General features: G+C 44.1%; 1 protein-coding gene across 1 annotated transcript in view; it reads left to right on the top strand.

Moving 5' to 3' along the window:
- The first annotated feature begins 302 nt into the window (after positions 1-302).
- LOC148038133 (uncharacterized) overlaps positions 303-24,294 on the top strand; it is a 44,465-nt gene continuing 20,473 nt past the window's right edge. Inside the window, exons 1-2 of the mRNA XM_087669319.1 lie at positions 303-541; positions 672-797. The gene's annotated coding sequence lies outside the window, so the exon portion shown is untranslated. The remainder of the gene's footprint in view (positions 542-671; positions 798-24,294) is intronic.

Raw genomic sequence — 24,294 nt, 5'->3', positions numbered from 1 at the left:
GGATTTGATTGGTCCATCTCAAGGATCCAAATTCCTTTGTTTTGTGGAGAAGGCTTGACCTTTGAAAGATGCATCAATTATAAATCCGAAGTTTGATCTCCCACACCTATGCACGTATGCATCAAGGATATATCCAAAGTTTGATCTCCCATAGCTATCTATGTACCCATATACTCAAACCACTTGGACTACAAACCCATTGGCCAAGAAGATCCCATGATGTGGAGTCAAGTTAGTAGTGCGTTGATAGCTCCACCCTCACCCATGACATAGTCTCTTGCTATGCCTTCGACTTACCTTGTAAATATTTTCTTGATATGAATATGAGCTTCTGCCCCCTCAAGATGGGCCATTCTGCAAAAGAGCGTTCTAGTGACGTGTTGAGTTGGTGAAAGAGCTGTGCTGTGCAACGAGTCTAGTGCGCATCTGGAGCTTGGACGGGTCCAAGAGAGGGCCTCGCATGGGTCTTTGAGGGCTGGATCGTCACACTGTTAAGTTCCACGCGGTGCCCGCACGTCTGTCCAACAAACCTTATAGCAAGGTAAAAACAACCCTTCTTAGCGAGACCTCTCTACAAAGTATTATTAATTGATAATGAAAAACAAAAACCTGCTGCTACTATTGCGCCGTTATCGTCGTGGATGATGATCGAAAAGATTCTCTTCAACCAGAACAAGCAAAACGATTGCTTTCTGTGCGTGCCGCTTCCTTCGTTTCTACTCTCTGTGAGCTTGCGGCCTCCTTCCATTCGTGCTTTTTGCGGGTAGAATGCTTCTCTTGAAAAATCGGCATATCAGGTCAATTTCCTATCTCCCTCTCGCTTGACATTTTACATTTTACACTACTGTTAATTTCATCTAGATCTGTGTCTTTGTTTGTTTGTTTGCCTTTCTTTGCGGTAGGAATAGGAAATCGAGCTTTTTGATACGTAAATGTATTCCACAAGAAGGCAGCAGGGATGCAGATGCCAGCATTTTTGGAGAAAATCTGCTGTATTCTCAAAACCGGGGGGTTTGAGCCCTGATTGAACAACAGATGTCTTGGAGTTGTGTAATGCAATGTTTACTGAGATTCGGATTTGATCAACACGATTTGGAGATCCATAAGAATGTGCCTGGAGTAAGCAAAAATAGAGAGGACAATGTCTCACAGGTTTGCACTCTTAACTGTGCAGAGATCAGAACAATCATAGAATGGAGGGGAGTTTGATTGTGTAGCGGGATGATTCTGGAAGTTTTCTGCATTTATGGACTGGCTACACATTTTGCCAACCTTTTTTCCTGGTGACAACTTGGCTTGGCATGGATCTGACAGTGATAAAAAAACCAATGAACAGCAACCTGTAGTGGCCAAGGAATACTTGGCCACTGGATATTGACAATTGACAGTTCATACCCCAAGGGTAAAACAACTATCAAATGATTTCAAGACAGGTCTAACTGAAGAAATTTTAGACATGGGGATTTCCTAGAAAACTTACACATTGGGATCTCCTATAAAACTTTGAAATCTGAGGGTTTTGAACACAGGTGTCCACTGCATCATATTCATCCTCAATAGACTGATGTTGTAGCCAAAAACTGACCCACTTTGAGGTCCCAAACTGAGCTTCAGAAACTTAGCAAGTAGTCTTGCAAATGATTTTTCTTTTTCGGGGTTGGGGGGGTGGGGGGTGGGGGGGAACTGTTGTTGAGCTGAATTTTGAACTCTTGAATATGGACTAGTACTTTCAATAAGTGGGATTAGCATGCAAAAAGGATTTGATTTGTCCTATTTTCTGCCCTCGAGTGAAAAGAGAAGTGTTTTTGGCTGCATGAGGGGTTTGGTTTTAGTACCTTCTGGGATGGAAATCTAACTTGACTCCTTGTTTTTGTGAGAGTGCGTAGCTGAAATGAGAGAAACACAATGTAATTGAAGGAATAAAACTGGCTGAAATTGAAGGTACAAGGCTGAAATATGTCAGGCCCTAAACATCCAAGGAAACAGAAAGGTCTTATCTCATTAGGGATAGAGCATCCAATTCCCACTTCCTGTTGGTGAAGCAGCATGAAGCATCAGTGAGGGTGCTAGTCCAAGGCAGGAGGATGATCAAAATGATGAGGGAGGCTGGCTGAATAGACTGACTAACATGGTGGAGAACAGGCAGTAAAAAATAGCCAAAAGCTGAGCAGCTGTCTGACCAGCCACTGGTGGACCTGCACCAATGCAGGTCAGACCAGTAAAATACAGTCAGTTGGTCATAAAGGTGGCCCCAGCCCCGCCCAACAGTGCCTGCCTGTGAGTAACTGTCCACCCTGCCACATGGCTTTATTGCCTGTCTGGGAGACAAAAAATAAGGTTGCCTAGTGCTGCTTGTATTTGTGTTGAGGAAATACCATTGATAGGAAGAACCTGCGTCTAAAAAGTCTCGGAGGGATAAGGTGACGTAGAAAGACTGTCTTAAAGCTCCTAATATCCTTGTTTGACTCAGATTCGCTGACATGCAAGAGACGACCATTCAAGATACACATGCTTGCCAACATCCTTCTCAAATCCTAGATGTGGTGGAGGGCCAAAGGAGATGGAATGGATCCAAGGGTGGCAGGAAGAGTGCCATTGTTGATGAAGTCCATCAATGAAGAATGCCAACCAAGGAGTATGACCCCCTCTTTGAACGAAAGCATGATGCAATGGGAGGCCACCATAGGCCAATGGGACTAGAGAGGCCTCCAATGGATCACTCCAATTTGAACTCCACTGCCTTGTTGGATACATGTCACAAGGAGACAGATTCTTGCGGAGCCAATGCATAGAGCAGTGAGCGTGCTTTGCAGTCTCATCATCGGGTAAAGGATAGTACAAGCACAAGAAAGGAAAAAAGAAGTTGATGTGAGAGTGTGCAATGGAAGAGAAACACGAACACTGAAATGAAAGAGAAGAGAGAGACAAGAGGAAGAGAAGAGAATGAAGTGATAATTTGCACTGAATTTGAAATGAATGTTGAATACAATGGTGGACTGATTAGTGCCTACATGTAGCCCAAAGCATAAGCGAGGGCACCAAATCAAGTTAATGATGATGGCAACACTGGAGAAGTCTAATGTTGGAGTATGTGCAATCTACAAAAAACCGAGATGAATGATCTATCTCAATTTGGCTGTTATATATAGTGGCAAATGAGCAAATCTGATGTACTTGAATTTGGAGACAAAAAGGATGCAGTCGGCTAGTGTTAACCCCAAGCCGAGAAGGCGGAAGATGTCAGAGTGCAGCGATGCAGAAGCGTGGGACCAAGACTGAGAGAGAGAGAATGAAGAGAGAAGAGAGAGAGAAGAAGAGACAGTGGAAGATGAAGATGCTGTATAAAGTGTGGTGTATACAAAGATATGCAGATATGTACACGGACGCAGTGCACGGGACTGCGTGTCTCCACCTCGACGATGCAACCTGCTGTTCACCTCGAAGTCCGCTGCAGTTTGCATGATCTCCAGCCTGAAATCTGCTAACAGAGATGTAATCTGCACGAATCTCCAGCCTGAAATGTGCGATCAGAAGTGTGGAGAAGACTGCAAAAGATCGGCTATAAATAGCCAGCTAGAATGCGCCAAAAATAGGCAGGTCGGCTGCATTAAATGCAGCCGATTGGTGCAGTACAGTCGGACTGCCACGTGGCAGTCCGACTAGTCAGTCCGACCAGTCCAGACCAGACTTTGAATCGCTAACACCCCCTCTCAGAGCCTGGGCGGGGCAGAAGCCTGAGGGATCTGGCATGTCTCCGAAGTAGAGCCTGGGGAAGCGCCTTCGTAAACAAATCTGCAAGATTGTCCTCCGTCTTGCAGTACTCCACAGCGATGGTCTCATCCAGAAGCTTCTCTCTGATGAAGTGTAACTGCATCTCTATGTGCTTCGTCCGGGCATGGAAAACAGGATTCCGGGCCAAGGCAATGCAACTCTCATTGTCGCATTGCAGCAAAGTAGGACGAGTCTGGGGGCAGCCAAGCTCCTCCAATAATCTCCGAAGCCACACAGTCTCACATGTGGTGGAAGATGCGGCCCGATACTTCGCCTCAGTAGACGAAAGGGCTACCATGGGCTGCTTCTTGCTACTCCAAGAGATAACACCTGCACCCAAGGTAAAACAGTAACCTGTAGTAGACCGCCTGTGGTCCACATCACCAGCCCAATCCGAGTCGCTCCAACCTGCAAGTACAAGATCTGAACCACATGTGCCTGCTGGATAATGAATCCCTAAATCAGATGTCCCCCTCAAATATCGAAGTATCCTATGGGCAGCCTGCCAATGCACCATTTGAGGTTCACTCATGAACCCCGCCAAGAGACCAACAACAAAACAAAGATCAATAGGAGTGTTGAGGAGCCAAATCAATGATCCAATCAACTGACGATAGCGGGAAGCATCTGCCACGGAAGAAGCTGAATGTGAAGTGGCCTTTCAGTTCGGATCCATGGGAGTAGAAATGGTCCAACAATCCTCCATCGCAAAAGAAACCAAGAGCTCCTGTACATATCTCTGCTGAGAGATGAAAATCCCCCTCTGAGATCGATAAATCTCATGGCCCAAGAAGAAGTGGAGTAGACCCAAGTCCGTCATCTCGAACGTCTGATGTAAAGCTGCCTTCGTCTCTTTGACCTTCTGTGCATGATCACCTGTGACAATCAAATCGTCAACATACAACACAAAAAGCACATAACCAGCCTTGGAAGTGTGTACATAAAGCTGCGGATCGGCCTTGGAACGCCAATATCCCAACTATGACTGAAGGAACGAATCAATCTTCTCGTTCCATGCACGCGGAGCCTGCTTAAGGCCATACAAGGCCTTCTTCAACCTGTAGACTTTCCCATCTGAAGATCCAAAGCCAGGAGGTTGCTCGACATAGATCTCCTCCTTCAAATCACCATTGAGGAAGGCCGACTTTACATCCAACTGGTAGACAGGCCATCTCCTATGGCCAGCCAAGGCAAGAACAGCTCGAATAGTCACCATACGAGCAGTGGGGGCAAAAGTGTCATGACAATCAATCCTTGGGCGTTGTGCAAAACCTTTAGCAACAAGGCGAGCCTTGTGCTTGTCCAAAGAACCATCGCTAAGATACTTGGTCTTGAAGACCCATTTGACGCCAATCACCTTCTTATTCGGGGGGCGAGGCACGAGATACCAAGTGTCATTCCTCTCAATAGCCTCCAACTCGGCTTCCATAGCTTTCTTTCATGGTGCGGACTGTAAAGCCTCCTTCACGGAGGTGGACTCTCGATCCTACATAACACGGGTCATGAAACAATAGTTAGAGCAAACAAGCTCCGTAGAATGTGCCTGGTGCCTCCGTGACCACCGCGGACCATCCTGCAGTCCCCACTCCTCAGGGACCCCCTCAATCCTTGAATCTCGGAGTGTGTCATGGGCCCAACGAGGAGGAGGCCGGACCTGTCCTCGTCGCTCTCCATCAGCTGAAGACTCTGGGTTATCCACCGGTGGTAACTCCTCAAGGGTGACCGGTGGAACAATAGACTCTGTATCGGAAACAGAATCGGAATCAAAAGGCGCTGGCTCCAAAGGAACTGTCTCGGGAGCCCAACTCTCCCCTGGATCTCCAAGAATGGGATGCTCCTCACCCGCTGCTATGGCCGGAACCTCCACGAACCGCACATCTCGACTGGTGTACACATCCCGCTTGACGGGATCATACAAACGATAGCCTTGGGACTGAGAGCTGTAGCCAACAAACACCTGTCTTCGGAAGGCTGCTTCGAATTTATCACGATGAGTCTTGGGAATGTGAACATAGGCATCACACCCAAAAATCCTAAAATAAGAAACATCGGGCTTAGTCCCAAAGTAAGCTTCAAAAGGTGACATCCCTTCAACGGCCAAAGTGGGGGATCGGTTAAGGATGTGGACTGTAGTAGCCACAGCCTCGGCCCACAGAAACTGAGGTGTCTGTCGGTGCTCCATCATGGTGCGCGCCATCTCGATCACACTTCGGTTTTTCCGTTCAAGAATGCCATTTTCTTGAGGAGTGTTGGTGTTAGCAAACTCCTGGTGAATGCCTTTATCTGCACAAAAACGAGCAAACTCATTAGAAACAAATTCACCACCCTTGTCGGATCGCAAGGTCTTCAATCGCCGGCCGGATCGGTTCTTCTCAAAGAAAAGCCAATTCTTGAAGTGGGAGAAAGCCTCCGACTTCAACGCCAAGAAATAGGCCCAAGTCATCCTGCTGTAGTCATCTACGATCAACATGAAGTACGAGCTTCCTCTCAAGGACTTGTTCCTCATAGGGCCACAAAGATCCGTAGATACAAGCTCCATCGGGGAAGTAGACCGCCGCGAAGCTTTGTTGGGAATCGCATCCCTATGCTGTTTCCCACGAATGCAGGAGACGCATGGCTGCTGGCTCACCACTATGTCCGGCAACCCTCGAACAAGCTGTCCACGTGACGCCCTCCGAAGAAAATCATAGTTGAGGTGACCAAACCGAGCATGCCATAGCTCTGACTGTGTCTGAGAGGTAAGAAGAAGAGTAGGGAGGGCGGTAGAAGACGTCAATTTGTAGATGCCGTTCTCCTCATATCTTGATGAGAGAACCTTCCTTGACCCACGATCAAGGACTTGCACCGAATCAAACTCCACCAAAAGTCCAAGTGAACAAATCTTATGAACCGAAAGTAGATGATACCCTAAACCTGGCATATGCAAGACCTCTGAGGTATGGGTACCACCACGTCCATCTGGAATAAGCTGCATCTCACCCCGTCCTGCAATAGACACCGAAGAGCTATCTCCAATGAGAATCTAACCACGCGAAGGTCGCAACTAGGCAATACCAACTGATGAAGGAGTCATGTGCCAGGAGGCACCACTGTCAACGATCCACTCTCGAGCCTGGGGAGCTATCATCGCAGCATCAGAAGCATTCGGTGTAGAGTCCTCAATGACAGCTAGATGAAGAAATGCAGCTGATGAGGGTGCAGCCACCGCTCCAGAATCGTTCGTGTCCTTCTTATTGGTGTCCTTCTTGTCTTTGTCAGGGCAATCCTTCTTCCAATGGCCGGTCTTTCCACAAATATGGCATGTGGATTCTTTGTCCTTGTCCTTCTTTGACTTGTTGCCCTCCTTCTTCTTCTTTTGGTCCTTCCCCTTCTTCTGAGAGGCTTGACCTGTCAAGGCTTCCGACTTTGAAGCACGCTGTCCCTTCAATTGTTCCTCTTGGTCCAGGACCATAGGAACCAACTCTTCCCATCGAAGAGTAGACTCACGCCCCGAAGCAATAAGGGCGGAGTAGAAAGCACCGAATCGTGGCGGCAACTGGGACAAGAGTGTGATCGCCATGTCTTCGGAGGAAACCGGCTTCCCTACATTCTGAAGCTGCATCTGAAGCTGTCTAAGCTTGTTGATGTGCTCCCGCAACGAAGAAGACTTGTTCACGGACAAAGTCTGCATCTGCACCTCCAAAGAAACCCGCTTCATAAGGGTCATCCGGTTATACATCTGATCAAGCTCCAGCCATATTTCCCGAGCCACCGTTAAGTGCTCGATGTGGGCTATCATGGCTGTAGTACAAGACAGAAAAAGAAAAGAACAAATCCGGGCAGTCAGTTTGTCCCAATGAGACTGTGCCTTGGCCAACTCCGCACGAGCATCGGAAGAGAGTTTGGACTCATCTCTCACCGAGGGCTGGTCGATCTCCTCCTGGACAAGCTCCGCCAAATCGTAGGACTCAAGGAGGGCCAACATCATCACGCGCCAAATGCGGTAATTGTCGCTATCGAGCTTTTGATCTGCGGGAAGAGCCAGTAAGACAGGCACCTTCCGGTCCATGATCGTCTGGAACTCCAAGTCAATCTCTGTAGACATCTTCACTTGTAATGCCTTACGCAAAAGCAGCCCCCTCTGACTATGAAAACGCATCCTACTAGGGCTCTTTCTTCCGCGTCTTGAACCTTCTTCACCCGTCGGAGGCGATGAAAAAGCAAAACCTGCACTTGAAAGCTGAAAACTCAGCCTTCCTCCTCTTCAAACAGCAGTAAACAGCAGCAAATCCACCAACTGGACTCCTTTCCCGCGCGCCCACGCTCGCTTCAGCCTTGTTCCGATGCGCAGCCCTCCCGCTCGCTCTCGAACGCTGGAAACGCAGCCTTGTGTCGCGATGGAATCTCCTCTTCAGTTTGGTTCTTCACTCAGTCAGCCCTTCTACATTGCTCTGATACCATGTCAGAGTGCAGCGATGCGGAAGTGTGGGACCAAGACTGAGAGAGAGAGAACGCAGAGAAGAGAGAGAAGAAGAGACAGTGGAAGATGAAGATTTGCTGTATAAAGTGTGCTATATGCAAAGATATGCAGATATGTACACGGACGTAGTGCGCGGGACTGCGTGTCTCCACCTCGACGATGCAACCTGCTATTCACCTCGAAGTCCGCTGCAGTCTGCACGATCTCCAGCCTGAAATCTGCAAACAGAGATGTAATCTGCATGAATCTCCAGCCTGAAATCTGTGATCAGAAGTGTGGAGAAGACTGCAGAAGATCGGCTATAAATAGCCAGCCAGAATGCGCCAAAAATAGGCAGGTCGTCTGCATTAAATGCAGCCGACTGGTGCAGTAAAGTCGGACTGCCATGTGGCAGTCCGACTGGTCAGTCCGACCTGTCCAGACCAGACTCTGAATCGCTAACAGAAGAATGAATGAAACGAGAAGGCGGAAGAATGAATGGAAAAGCGGAAAGAAGATGGAAAAGGAGCAAAGACACGCAGGCGGCCTCTAAAGCTAAGCTGGGGCCAAAAGCGTAGTTTTAAATAAAAGGCGCCTCAAAAACTCCAAAAACTCTTGTAAAAGAGTGCCAGGCTCCCTCCTGTGCCACTTGTAAAAGAATAGTTCAATATAGGCCTAGGACATGAAGCAAAAAGAGGGAATTAGAAAAAGGGACCTTGCCATAATGGCCGGTCATGTGAAAAGGGATGGGCGCCCATGGGGTTTTAGGGTTTGTATATATAAAGTTCAAAAAGTGAATGGAAGCTCATTCTTTGGTGTGTGGCTAACAAGAGCTCTTCTCTTCTTCTCTTCTTCTTCTCTTCTTGCTTGTGTGTGCTCTTGAGAGAGGGAGTGTGAGAGTGTGAGGGAGTGAGTTCACCATCTCCGCTTCTCTTCTTCTCTTCTCTTCTCTTCTCTTCTCTTGCGTGCGCGGCTATGGTGGATGGAGCTTGGAGATGGAGGAGGGTTGAGGATGCTTGAGCTAGTATCTAGGATTGTGGAGCTATCGGTGTGTGCGAGAGAGAAGGCAACTCATATCGGCATCAAGGTAAGCTCACTACACTCGGACCGATGGCGCGTCGGCTATGTGAGAGGTAGCCATTAGTGCTCGCTTGGAACGCTTGAAGCAATAAGCGGTCCGTGGGTCTTGGCGGTTGAGCGAAGGCTCCCACAACTAGCAAAATACTGACCAATCAAACTGTGAGTGGATGAAAAATGCTGATTCAATCATGTTAGTAGGTTGACTTTACCCCATCAAAAGACAAAGGTGATGTCTTCACCAATGGTGACAAAAAGAAGGGTGGTAAAAAAAAGTTTCGAGGAGAGTGCTTCTACTACAATAAGAAAGGGTATGTAAGTGTAGATTATCATGTCAAGAAGGCAAATAAGAAGAATGACACTTTGAAAAGTAAAGAAAAGAGAAAGCTAATATGGCTAAAGTAGAGCTGGAGTTATTCATGGCGACTGTTGAGGAAGTGTGTTCCTAAGTGTAAAAAGTATTTATCACACTGACTCATGGGTATTGGATAGTGATGCCTCTCATCATGTGATAAGAAAGAAAGGCCTATATAGTTCTATGGAGCCTCTACAAGAATCCATCACTTTGATGGTTAGGAAGGATGGAAAATGCTGTGTTGAGGGCACAGGTATTATTTCCTCTGTTGTTGCAAATGGTGAAGTAAAAAGACTTTTAAATGCGTTGTATATTCTAGAGATTAAGAGAAATCCATTATTGGTTGCTTTCATAATTGATCTTGGCCATGAAGTGAGGTTCAACAAGATAGGCGCATAAATTCTCGACAGTGTTGTCAAAGTTATCGGCAAAGGAAGAAGAAGGAACAATAAGTGCTCTTATAGTCACCGTCGGTGTGGGCACAAGGAAACTTTGGTATGAAAGGTTTAGTCACATTGGATTTATAGTATTAAAGGAAATGCATAAGCAAGGTATAATTGCTCACCTACCTGCAATGACTATAATAAAGAAGCCATGTGAAGCTTGTATGATGGGTAAGCAACAGAGAAAGGTATTTCCACAAGAAAGCAAGAACAGAGCAAAGGCTCGTCTATAGTTGGTGCATGCTAACAACCTATGTAGCAAGATGCTTGCACAACCTCGGGGGAATCTTCTTATTTTATATTAATCATCGATGACTACAACAAGAAGATATGGGTATCTTTCCTTTGTGATAAGGCTCAAGTTTTTGGTAAGTTTAAAGAATGACTAAAACTTGTTGAGAATAAAATAGGGAAAGTGTGAAGAAATTTAGAACAAATGATGGTGGTGAGTTTAACTCAAAGGAGTTTGAAAACTTTTGCAAGAGCAAAGGGATAAAGCATCAATTGTGACACTTCATACACTTCAGCTAAATGGCATTGTTAAATGTCAATATTGCACTGTTGTGGAAATGGCAAGGTACATGCTTAAGGGCAAGAGATTATCTTACTAGTTTGGGCCGAAGCTGTTAATATGGTGGTCTATATTTTCAATCGGAGTTATACAAACGCTCTCAAGGGAAAAACTCCTCATGAGGCTTACATTGGTAAGGAACCATTTGTCTCATACTTCATAATTTGTGGATGTGAGTGTTATCATATGTTCCAAAGGATAAGAGGAATAACTTAAACCTAAAAAGCACCAAAATATATCTTCTTGGGTTGTAGTGATGAGCAAAAGGCTTATAAATTATATGACTAAGAGGCAAAGAAGATCATAGCGAGTCGTGATGTGGTATTTAAAGAGCAATTGCATACAATGAAGACCATTTGTTTCACACTTAAGAATTTTTGGATGTGAGTATTGTGCACATGTTCCAAAGGATAAGAGGAATAAGTTAAAACCAAAAAGCACCAAATGTATCTTCTTGGGTTATAGTGATAAGAAAAATGCTTATAAATTGTATGACTTAAGAGGCAAAGAACATCATAGCGAGTTATGGTGTGGTGTTCAAGGAGCAACCACATACAATGGAGGAGAAAAAGGCAAGTCCTTTATCTCCAAGTGAAGAAGTAGTCCACTATGAACCTATCCCAAGAGCTATTCCTATCCTTAAGGAGAAGGAAGCATCATCTTCGGATGATGAGGATAAATTTTACTAACCCGTAATCACGCCACCGGAAAAGCCATTATCGCAATGGGTGAAGCAGCTCTATGATCGAAATAATCCTATATCTACATCTATCGAGGAAAACGTTGATGGAACAAGGGGGTCTTAGAGAATAGAAGAGCAAAGAAAGGCTTATGCTCATATAGTACATATGGCCTTGATGGTTGAGATTATGAGAGAACTAAATGAGCCAATTGATGTGAAATAAGTACTTGTAGATCCAACATGGAGAGCAGCTATGCAGTCGAGTATGTTAACATAATGAAGAATGATACTTGGGAGCTGGTGGATCGGCCAAAGAAAGAGGAAGGTTATTGGCACCGAGTGGGTCTAGTGGTAAAGTACAAGGTTGATGGTGGCAGCTTAGAAAAGTACAAAGCCAGATTGCTTGCATATAGATTTTCATAGGTTGAAGGGTTTGATTTTCAAGAATCATTCATTCGAATTGCTAGAATGACCACTATTCGCACAATACTTGTTAGTGGATATGTCAGTTCATGTGGGAGTCTGTGCATGCTAGAGTGGGTTGGGCACATTATAGATATCCTAGGCATTTTATATTTGTCGTTTTCATGGTGTTTGGGGCATTTATTGTTGGCCAACTTGACATCATTTATGGCATAGATTCGGCCTATATATTCTGGTCACTCTCTCCTCCACAGTGTCATTCATCATGCACAGGTTCCAGTGGAGACAGGGAGTCAGTGCTGGTGCCTTCACAGCTAGTGACTCACGTTGGATTTGTATTATCTCATGTCTTGGTATATGGATTCCATTTCCCAAGCATCTCTTTGCTTTTGAGTTCTTTGTGCAATGTTCTTTTCTTTTGCACCATTTCTCTTTTTCTTTGTCTCTTATGTTTAGCAATCTACTACAACAGTTTTCCACGCTTCCATCACTGCATCCACTTTAGACATGGTATTAGATTTCAGGATCAAGGTTCCTGCTGCTGTTTTCCATTGTTTCAAGTCTGAGTTTTGGCTTTCCTGTTGCTGATTGGACCTGTTCTTGAATGCTGGGACTGATTTCCAGCATGATAGCTTCTTCTGATCATTTTCAGCTCGGTTTTTGCTAATTTTCTTGGTGTATATCCTGCCTGCCGTCTGCATTTACAGTTTTTAGGCTGCTTCAGACTTGGGGACCTGTTCTTGACCCTTTTTCTCTTGCGTTTTGGGAACAGCAGGCTTAGGCGACCTGTTTTTATGGAGGTTGACTGCATTTACTGCAGTTACTATGTTTTGCCTTCAGCCTCTGCATTTTGGCTGTTTGTCCTTTTGCAAGGTGGGGCGATAGTGATTAGGTTGGTTCTAGTTGTTTTTTGGTCCGTATTTTCACTTTGTGGTACACTACTCAGCTTTCAAGAGGGTTCATGTGCATCCGGTTGTCATGTTCTTATCACTACACTCCGGTTATTGTTGATCTTTTCTCTATGTGCTTTCTTTACTGCTTTGAACTCATGCAGTCCTTGTGAGTCTATATTTTTTGGCATACTTTTATCCCTGAAGATCCCTTGTCTTTCTTTATCTTCTTTGTAACTCCCTCATCATGGCTCCTCCGGCATCTCCTCCTCATGGTCAGCATATAGACATTATTTACTCATCTACGAGTGTTATGTTGGAGACTTGCTGTGTTGAGATTTAGGTTTCGGTGTGGATGCTATATCTTGGTGCTCCAGATGTTCCGGTTTAGAGATGGTTTACATAGGGAAGAAGAAGAAGTCTCAGTGCTATTATTGTGGCAAGAAGGGACACCTCTGAAAGGTCTGCATGACATAAGTAGCTTTATGGAAGGAGTAAGCACGGATGGTGATGACAAAGGATGATAACTCTCTCAGAGAGTCTTCCCCATCTCCAAGTCCTAGTTTTGGCTCCAGCTATGTGGCCTTGGCAACAGTTGCAGGGGCCTCGCTTCCAGGCTACTAATACATGTGATGCATGACATCCGTCACAACTCTCTAGTGCAAGAGAGGGAGTGTGAAAGGGTGGTGTGACGGGACACTTTGGCGTTTGGGGAATCCATGGTCAGATATGTTTAGCAGTATTTTTTGACAGGATGGTCTTGTATGCTACTAGGAGACATTGCCAGTAGACATTGAGAGTTTTTATGTTTCTTCTCTGTTTTCAAGAGCTAGTACGATTGTCATTGCCCTCAGATTCTCTTTGAGGTATCTTGATGGTGAGCTGGCCACTCTCTTCCTAGATATCCATGGTTCTCTTTTGGTGGTTATTGTTGTATGGACTTCGATGGGTTCTTATTATTGTATGCATGTGCTCTGGTGATGGCGGCGTGTAAGTAGGGCCATATTTGGTAATCTTCTTCAATCATTCCCTTGAAGAACTCCGACCTAATTGATTATCAAACACAATACACATCATGATTTTAGATTTCACATGTGTAGTATTTGACACAAGGATGCAGAATTTTAGTACTTTGCTTAGCATTTGATTGAAAGTTAATCAAATATGTTTGATAGGTGCTAGGTGGTATTCGGTGTTAGATTTGGGTCTAGACCAATTTATTAGCCACTAATGTCAGTGGTGACATTAGAAAATAGGCATTAATTAATTAACTAATGCCAGTCCAAGGGTCAATAACTGCTCAAGGATACTTGGAAGACAAATTGGTCCAACCAATTTAATTATTGACTAGTGACATTAATTTTTTGAGTACTAGAAAAATTATTAAATTAATTTTCAGAATTAATATTCTGAAAATTAATTTAATAAGCTAGATAATGTTGGAAAATGGGATTACAAGGTTGCCACTTGGCAAAACTTACCCATGCAAGTGGAAAAAACATTTTTGGGGGCTGGTGGAGGTTTATTCTAGCCAATTGTGAGAGAGAAGGAGGTTATTAGAGAGCAAGAGATGTTGGTGTGATTTGTAGCTAATAGGAACCATGTTGAGGTAAAACACGCTTTACAGTCGATTAGGATTTTTAAATAGCCCCAAAAGACACTTAATTAATGAAAAACTCAAATTTGGTGCGCAGTTCGAGAGAGTTTCAATGGTTCACCAAAATCCTAGTTTTTTGAAGCAACCTTCAATATCTATAAATAGATAGACTGCCCACCATTCAGCCTAATCCTTTCATGCAGGTTTCTCACTCTACCGTGCAGATTTCAACCATCAGCCATCTACCATCTGCTGTCCAGCCATCACTGGCTGTAGCCTATCACTATCTAGCCCTAGGTGGTCTGTTTTCAGTTGTCACCTTGTTGTTTGGAGGTCTCTATCTATTGTGTCATCATAACACTTGATTAGCGTGTGTTTTCAGTATTTGGTGCCAGGCAATAGGTTGTTGTCATCTCTCCCACCAGGTGATTGCTGCAATACCTACGTTTTTGCTGTCCAGCAAGCCGTCTACATCAGTAAACACCTCTCTTGTTGTCGTCTTAGTTTCTTAACACTCTGGTGATCAGTGTTTGGTATTTACCATATTCTGGTACTCTGATTGGTGGGTTGTAGCACATCACTATCTAGCCCTAGGTGGTCTGTTTTCAGCTGTCACCTTGTTGTTTGGAGGTCTCTATCTGCTATATTATCATAGCACTTGATTAGCTTGCGTTTTTTGCATCTAGTGCTAGGCGATAGGTTGTTGTCATCTCTCCCATCAGGTGATTGTTGCAATATCTACGTTTTTGTTGTCCAGCAAGCTGTCTACATCAGCATACACCTCTCTTGTTGTCGTCTCAGTTTCTTAATACTCTGGTAATCAGTGTTTGGTGTTTATCACACTCCGGCACTCCAATTGGTGGTCACAACACTTGGAATCCGTCTCTGGTGGAGGTTACTCTCCGACATTGCATTGCTTTGCCCTTGGGCATTCTATATACTCTTACATTCATTTACAACATTCATTCACTTTAGAGTTTCTTCTCTGTGTTTGAGTTTTGAGTTTTTGCGTTTAGCTTTTAGCGTTTGAGTTTTGATTGTCTTTGTTTGAGTCTTTGTGTTTCAGTCTTGGTCGTACATGCTGTGTTTCCTTAGTGCAAACCCTAGTATATCTTCACATGGTATCAGAACTAGTGCTTTTCTAAAGAGTATCTTGCAGTGATTGTGGAGGCTAGTCTTTGTACGAGACTCACACGTGACTTTATCTGACTCATAATGTCTTAGGCACCTTCTTATTTGGATCCTATGATGCCCTATCAAGCTTCTCCATCATTGGAGGCTCTAAGAAGGCATTATAGTCTCGAGGAGGAGGTAGACACACCTTCATCTTTACCGTCTTTTTCTCGTTTTGGTCATCTTATAGATGAAGAGTTTGAGGAGTACTTGTGCATCACGTATAGTTTGGTTTACACTCCTCCAATGAGTGTTACTACTCTGTCTGGACCGATTGGTGAGATTGGGCCTCTGGCAATCCATCTTCTTCATCATAGCCAAGCCTTGTGTCAGGTTCGTATAACCCTTTTGAGTCGTGTGAGCCAAAACCCTCTTTTGTTTCTTCTTTTGATGTGCAGAAGCTGGATAGTTTTCAGTATGTTAACTTTAATAGAGGAGACTCTCGAAGCAGATACTCTTCATCAGGTATATCTCTACTGTTTCATTTGAGCAAGTAAACCACACTTCTCAACTCCCTCCCATCTCACCACTATCTTCTCCTCATGAGGTATGTCTCTACCATCTGTTTCATTTGAGCAAGTAAACCACACTTCTCAACTCCTCCCATCCCACCACTATCTTCTCCACATTCCGATTTACTTACACCTTCATTCCAAAACCTTGGATTATATTCCATTTTCGCTCAAAGCACACCAGGGGTTGGATTTTCCATCTCTGCTCCTAACACCTTCTCATTCTTCCTCCCACCATCTATCTACCCTCCATTCGCTCTAGTTGGTGTATCATTAGGGGGGATGCCACCCTTTACATTGTACCTTCCACATACCCCCACTTTACCACATCCTTCCTTTGTGGGACGGTTGTGATGGGACCCCCGTTACTACCTCTGGATGCTCACAATCCCCCTCCCCCCCTCCCCCCCCCCCCCCTTCCCCCCCCCCCCTCCACACGACCTTTCAGATGTAGGGATATCCATTCTCTACTTATGGACTGTTGTGAGTCTTTGTGTTTCAGTCTTGGTCTTATATGCTGTGTTTTCTCAGTGCAAACCTTGGCATATCTTCACAGACCATTTCTATAGGAGCTGACAACAGTTTGGACTCCTCTAGGAGTAGATGACAGCAGGCCAAGGTCCCTCTGGTACTACAGGTGATAGCATACAGGAGGTAGCAATCTTTTTGTGGTCCTAAGCTGTAGGTGATAGCTTCCATGGCTGTTTGATCAGGGCAGCAATAGTTTTTTAGCAATTCTCACAATGAAACTCTGAAATTTCTCTCTCATCCCTGAGCCATCTCTCAAGTTATCTCAGCATTTTTCAATAGTTTGAGTTATCATAGGTGGAGATATTGAAAAATCTTTGTTGTAAATTCTAATTTAGAGTAGAAATTAGGGTTTGACAGCCACCCTCGGGGTGCATATCTAGAATTGAGAGCCTAGGACTTGAATTCCAGTAGCTGAAATTTAGGAATTTCAAGGAGATTCAAGAGGCCAGCTAGCCAATATCAAATTTGGGGTTGAATTTGTCTTTCAAGGAGTAGAGTGAATGTCAATCTCCAAGCAAAGTAAGGAGCAAATTAGTTTGGAGGCTAACTGGTCATTTATGACAATAAGAGGCACTGGGATTGGGAGGAGATTAATGAATCTTAGTTGTACTCCATCCATTTGCAATCGAAGATAAAGAAATACCATAAGGGGTGTCAATTTTGGGGCCAATAGGGTATCTATTATCCAAGATGGTCAAGGTAAACTGTGCATTTCAGTTTATGCTCTTCTATTGATTGTTGTAATTAAGTGCTTGATTAGGTTTTACTACCCTATCTGAGAAGAAAGGTTGGTTGCATGGTTCCATTGCTGGGATATCATAAACTCCCTTGAATTGGTTGGTTCGAGGCACGTGATTGAAGGTCAAAAAGCTATGCTCTAGTGTTGAAATTGTATTCAGCTAAGCATTATAGGAAGAATGTCTTCAAATAGTCAATGTGAAAATTCACAAAGTATTGGGAAAAATGCAATGTCTAATCTTGGACAAGGCACACTGCACGGGCAACAAGTTGAGAATGAGGGAATTGGATAAGAGGTGGGTCCTTCTAGGTCTCTTGAAGATGATGACTAGCAAGAGGAAGAGGAATTTAATGACCAACTTAAAGATCAAGTGAGGTTAGTAGCTGAAATATTTGCAATTTGCAAATGATATTCAGTTTATGCGCCTTTTGTACCCCTTAAAGGAGGGTGGTAAAGGCAAGAAGATAAAATCATCTTCAAGAGCCTTAGGACAGCAAGATGCACTGAAGGAAGAGACAATATAGCAGCGTGATGTTTCAAATGTGTATAGTAAGTAAACAGTACCAGTGGGGCAAGTGATGCATATGCAAGGTATACTTGTAAGTGCCGATTTAATACTGTTTAGACAGTAGGGCATGTGTGCAATGATGGGGCAGCCATGGTATTTTGGTGGTGACACTAGTTTTTATGCTATGGTGGGTAAGGGAGGACTGCATACGGAAATGTATGGCACAACTTCTCATGGTATGCAACAACCAATGTGTGGTGTGCAAGGCCTAATGTATTTGGGTACGGTTGGTAATATGCATAGCCCCATGTATAACAATGTTAGCATGATGCTTGGGAACAAAGTGACAAGTATGACAATGCATATATGCAGCCCATTTTGTTTGGGACTCATGGTATTAATGCTGGTTATGCAAATGCTCCATATAGTGCTGGACATGAGGAAAAATGCAGCTAGTAATGCTTGCATGAGGAAAATGTAGCTATTAATGCATGCAATGTATGGGAAAATGTGTATTGGTATGGTTGGTAGAATGCAAATTTCAATACAATGTCACATCGCAATGGTCCAAAGTATACAAATAAGAATGTTACCTAATGCATTTGGTACTTCTAGCATGCATGTTAGGTACACATGAGGGGCTAGTTAACTGGATGCAATGTTGCATATTAGTTAAGTTGGAATTGTAGCAATGTGAAAGTATAAAGCATTGCAATACTCAAGAGGGAAAAATGCCTAGAATCTAATGGAGGTTTTGGGGTAAGCAAAGTTAGAGATAAAGTCTCCATGTGCTTCTTGGTGAAGTTTCAGCATTGTTTCACCTACAAAAGAACCAGCTAGATGGAGGAGGGTGACCAAGTAGATTATCCTCAGTGATGCATTTTACCTTAATGTCTTTCGATTAGAGCCGATTTTGGGTCAAGCTCTTTTAGGTTCACAATTGAGCATAGAAGGTCTAGAGTATTGTTTGATGCTCAAGGGGAGGTTGTTGCATCTTCACTTTCCTAGGGATGGACAACTCAGTTATGGAGTGAACCTCAGATGCACTTGTCTTGCATCCAAGTTACTGTATGCTAATGGTATTTTTACCATTGGGATCATTATTCAATGTACTAGTCACTGCGAGTAGGTATGCAGATGTGTATGATTTTGTATCTAGGCTTTGAAACTATACATTTGCAAGGTTGCTAGCATGTATGGAATACATGGAATGTACATTTGGATGTGATGTGGATTTGCAAGGCATGTATGAGATACATGGATGGCATGCAATATACGTTTGCAGGTAATGCAAGAGAAGTATAATTGTACAAGTTACATGTGGTTTGCAGTTGATGTGTGCCTTACATGAGTATCATATAGTGCATCATTGCGATGAGGCACTGGTTTGCTTAGTTTATGTATTACAATGCCTTGGTAGTGAGAACAACGTTGGGTTTTGATATATGGATGCATCTCTTATGGTTCTGATAGTAGTTATGATTCGTGTATGGATTGTAATTGGTTTAAGTGATTGGAATTTCAAACATGCAGAGGTCATGAGCTTGGTTATGCAATAGGTGCACATGTTGTTTGACTACGATGCTAGCATGTATTTTCAGTAGTGGCAATTGATACTTTGGTATATTGCACTGCAATCGAGGATGATTGCAAGGATAACAAGGGGATGGGTCACGAGGACGCAAAATTTTAGTACTTTGCTTAGCATTTGATTAAAAGTTAATCAAATGTGCTAATGTGACTTGCACATGTGAGGTATTAGGTGGTACTCGGTGTCAGATTTGGGCCTAGATCAATTTATTGGCCACTAATGTCAGTGCTGACATTAGAGACTAGGCATTAATTATTGCTAGTCTAAGGGTGAATAACTGCTCAAGGATACTTGGAAGATAAATTGGCCTAGCCAATTTAATTATTGGCTGATGAAATTAATTTTCTAAGCACTAGAAGAATTATTAAATTAATTTTCAGAATTTATATTCTACAACTTAATTTAATAAGGTGGATAATGTTGGAAAATGGGATAAGAAGGTTGCCACTTGGCAAAACTTACCCATGCAAGTGGAAAAAGTGTTTTTGGGGGCCAGTAGAGGTTTATTCTAACCAATTGTGAGAGGAGGAGGAGGTTGTTAGAGAGCAAGGAGATGCTGTTGATGTGATTTGCAGCCACTAGGGACTATTCCTATTGCAGGCGATAACAGTTCGGAGCTCTCCAGGAGCAGATGACAACCACCCAAGGTTCTTTTAGTGTAGGTGAATGCACGCAAGAGGGAACAACAACCTTTCTAGTTGTCCTAAGTTGTAGATGACAACTTCCATGGTTGTTTGAGGAGGCCAGCAGTTTTTCAGCATTTCTTGCGATGAGACTTTGAAATTTCTCTCTCTACAGCATTCTCTCTCATCCCCCAACCATCTCTCAAGTCATCAATATTTTTCAGCATTTTGAGCCATTAGAGGTGGAGATATTGGAAAATCTTTGATGTAAATCTTAATTTACAATCGAAATCAAGGTTTAACAGCCACCTCATGATGCGTGCTTAGAATTGAGGGCCTAGGACTTGAATTCTAGTAGTTGAAATTTAGAAATTTCAAGGAGATTCAAGAGGCCAACCGGCCAATATCAGATTTGGGGCTGAATTTGTCTTTCAAGGAGTAGGGTGAAGGCTAATCCCTAAGCAAACCAAGGGGCAAATTAATTTGGAGGCTTGTTGGTCATTTATGACAGCAAGAGGTACTTGGATTAGCGGAGGAGATTAGTAAATCTCAATTGTACCCCAACCATTTGCAATTAAAGATAAAGAGATACTAGAAGGGGTGCGAGTTCTGGGCCAATAGGGTGTCTATTGTCCAAGATTGTTAAGGTAAAGTGTGGATTTCAGTTTATACTCTTCTATTAATTGTTGTAATTAAGTGCTTGATCGGGTTTTACCACCCTATCCGAGAAGGAAGGTTGGTTTCAAGTGGATACAAACTTCAAAGATCAAAATCAAGATTTATTATTAAAATTTATTCCATTTATAGATAATCAACAAATATATATTATTTTTAAAATTTAAAATTTAACCTTGGAGTGTGAAAGGCAATGTGATGTGCATACAAGAAGCAAGCGCAACAGGATTGGTTTTCTCCTCTTGTGGATATCAGGAAGCCTGGAGGGTACTCTGTCGTCGTATGTGAGGTACATCAAAAGTAGATACCCCAATCTCCAATATGCTCTAGACATGGGAGGATGAAGGTGTGTTAGTAGAGTATTTGTCAGCTCATGTGTGAGTCTGAGCTTGATCTGGGCTGGGCATTTTTATTAGGTATTTTAGGTATTTTTTTGGTGTGGCATTTTATGCCAGTGGAGCATTTTTATGCACCAGTCGGCCAGCATTAATGCTGTCCGACCAGCATTATTGCTCCCCACTTTTTCAGCCTATTTATACTTAGTGCTCCTCCTCAGTCAGTATCATCATCACCTTCACCATCTGCAGACTCTGTGGAGAGAGGAGCCAGTGCCAGTGCCAGTGCCCACGCAGTCAGTGACTCACTGTTGTATGCGACTGTCTCGTATTCAGATATATGGATTCCATTTCCCGTGCATACATCTGAGTTCTCATCTGTATCGTGATCTTTTCTTTTCTCTTTTTGTCTTGTGTTTCAACAGTTTATTTCAGCACATGTTTATGCTTCCACCGCTGCTCCACTTCTGACATGGTATCAGTTTTCAGGATTTGTGTTTCTGCTGTATTTTATTGCTGATTTCAAGACTGTTTCCCCTTTTCTGCTCAGGCGGCTGCTGCTCAATACAGGCGACCTGTTTGACTTGCGTTTTTTGCAGTCTTACCATCGCCTGCTGCCTACGCACCCTCTGCTGCCTGCGTTTTTCATCTGCAGCTGCTGGCGACAGTTTTCTACCTGTTTTCCTCCAGTTTACAGCCTGCATTTTGCTGATTCAGCATCTCTCGTGGTAGGGTGACTGTTAATTCAGGCCGTTTTTGCTATTTTTGGCAGTTTTTGATTGATTTTTTGACTTTCTGCAGCAGATTTTGTCTTCTATTGATCAGATTTTGGGTTATGTTGCATGTGACCTCTCATTTTCTGAAGTCTGTGCTTGTATTTTGGCTGTGTTTCCTCTCTCAATTCCATCTCTTCTCTACTTCTCTTCTTATCCTCTCCATATGGCTCCTCCGTGCACTTCCACTGATGATAAGTTACATGGACTTGATTATCTCACATGGAGTGCTGTCATGAAAGCTTGGTTTGTGCAGAAGCAGTTATGGTACATCGTCTGTGGAGCTATTGCTCAACCTCTCCGTCCTTTTTCTTTTCTTGAAGACTTTGATGAGGACAATCATGAGGAAGCGGTGCTCACATGGGACTCGGACGATGCTCGTGCTTACTCGGCGTTGCTTCGGTGTATTTCTAAAGCGGTCTTACCGGCGGTTACCTCTTGTAGGACATCTCCTGAAGTATGGCAGAAGTTGCAGCAGATGTACGAGGCACCTTCCACCATGCGGGCAGTCACACTTTATGGCCAGCTCCAGCAGATGAAGTTTGAGCCGAAAGATACTATTCAGTCTTTTCTTCTTCGTGTTACGCAGGTACAGGACCAGCTTCGGCACATGCAGTTTGCTCTTCCCGAGGTGCATCTCGTCGGGACGGTCCTCTACAAGCTCCCCCCGGAGTTTGATGGAGTGGCCAATGCTTTGCGGGCGCAGATATCATCGACTCCTGTCAGTTTTACACATATGACCTTGATGCTTCTTGAGCATGAGACATCCTTGAGATTACAGGGGCGGCTTCCGGCACATTATGGAGGTGAGGCTTATGTAGCTTCAGAGAGGGGTAACGGGAAGAAGTCGAAGGCCCAGTGTTACCACTGTGGCAAGAAGGGACATTTGCGGAAGGACTGCAAGACGTTAGCTGTTTCCAGGAAGGAGCAGAAGACGAAGCGGGATGTTGACTCTACCGATGAGTCCTCTCCTTCATCCGACTCCAACTCCGATCCTTCGACCAAGGTGAAGTCCAAGGCGCGGAAGGGATCCTCTTCTTCGGATTGCGGGAAGGGCTTGGTGGCCCCTTCCTTGGCTGCTTTCTAGTGGTGGTGATGAGGTCATCCCTCACGACTCTCTTATGCCAGAGAGGGAGTGTGTTCAGATGGGGCAGCCGCGCCTCATCTATACTTTTATACAGGTGCACAGGTTCCAGAGAGGGGCGTCCCTGACGCATCGACTTCAGTCTGGCGGAATCAAATCCTGGAGCTGGGATTGATATCCAGGTTCATGATGAGCTGGTTATCTGACCGAGATCGGGAGGCTTTCGTCTGGAGCTCACATGAGGGGACACTTTGGCAGTCTGGCCAAAGGCGGGGAATCCATGGTCACCTATGTTCAGGGGCATTTTAGACAGGATGGTCTTGTATGCTACTGCGAGATATTGGTGATGGACACAGAGACATGCTATGATCTTCTCTATTTTCAGGTGTTTGGTACGATCGACATCGACATCAGGTTCTCTCCGAGGCACCTTGGTGGTGGCTTGATCACCCACTGCTTGGGTATCCATGGTTCTACTTGGTGGTTCTATGTTGTATAGTTTCTGATCCCTTTTCCTTGTACTATTGTATTGTATCAGATCACCCATGATCTGAGAGAGGGTGTTAGCAGAGTATTTGTCAGCTCATGTGTGAGTCTGAGCTTGATCTGGGCTGGGCATTTTTATTAGGTATTTTAGGTATTTTTTGGTGTGGCATTTTATGCCAGTGGAGCATTTTTAAGCACCAGTCGGCCAACATTAATGCTGTCCGACCAGCATTATTGCTCCCCACTTTTTCAGCCTATTTATACTCAGTGCTCCTCCTCAGTCAGTATCATCATCACCTTCACCATTTGCAGACTCTGTGGAGAGAGGAGCCAGTGCCAGTGCTAGTGCCCACGCAGCCAGTGACTCACTGTTGTATGCGACTGTCTCGTATTCAGATATATGGATTCCATTTCCCGTGCATACATCTGAGTTCTCATCTGTATCGTGTTCTTTTCTTTTCTCTTTTTGTCTTGTGTTTCAGCAGTTTATTTCAGCACATGTTTATGCTTCCACCGCTGCTCCACTTCTGACAGGCGTAGCTGTAGCCGATATCTGAGAAGGTGCAGCTAATGCTACTCGTGGAATGGGTGTAGTGGTATCAATAGCCACATGTTGCCTCGATCAATCTAAGGAATCTTATCTACTACATGCTCCTCAAGCTCTCACCTCTTCTTAGGTATTGGTTGTATGCAAAAGTACACCTCTTTTCCGTCCTCTCCTAAGAAATGAGTATATACCTTATCAATCCTAGTTGTGTGCCCATAAAGACATAGCTTGCATGTCCATTGATGTGCTCCTACGAGCAGGGTGCTCAACGTTCACTTCATCCTACCATGACTAATCTCTAGGTGCATTGGTTCGGCCTTTGGAGAAACGAGCACCAATCATTTTTGTAATGAGCGAGCGAGAGAGGCTATGAAGAGAGGTTGCGAGGAGGATGAATCCAAGCGAAGGGTCAACCATCAAAGGCTGAAGCTTAAAGGGTAGTGGGTTGAAGCTTGAGAGAGAGAGAGAGT

This window comes from Lygodium microphyllum, chromosome 3, assembly GCF_053477565.2.
Source record: "Lygodium microphyllum isolate KBCC chromosome 3, Lygodium_microphyllum_v1.1.10, whole genome shotgun sequence".
Classification (NCBI taxonomy): domain Eukaryota; kingdom Viridiplantae; phylum Streptophyta; class Polypodiopsida; order Schizaeales; family Lygodiaceae; genus Lygodium; species Lygodium microphyllum.
The sequence above is the reverse complement of the archived record's forward strand: the minus strand, read 5'-3'. Positions and strand labels throughout refer to the sequence as shown.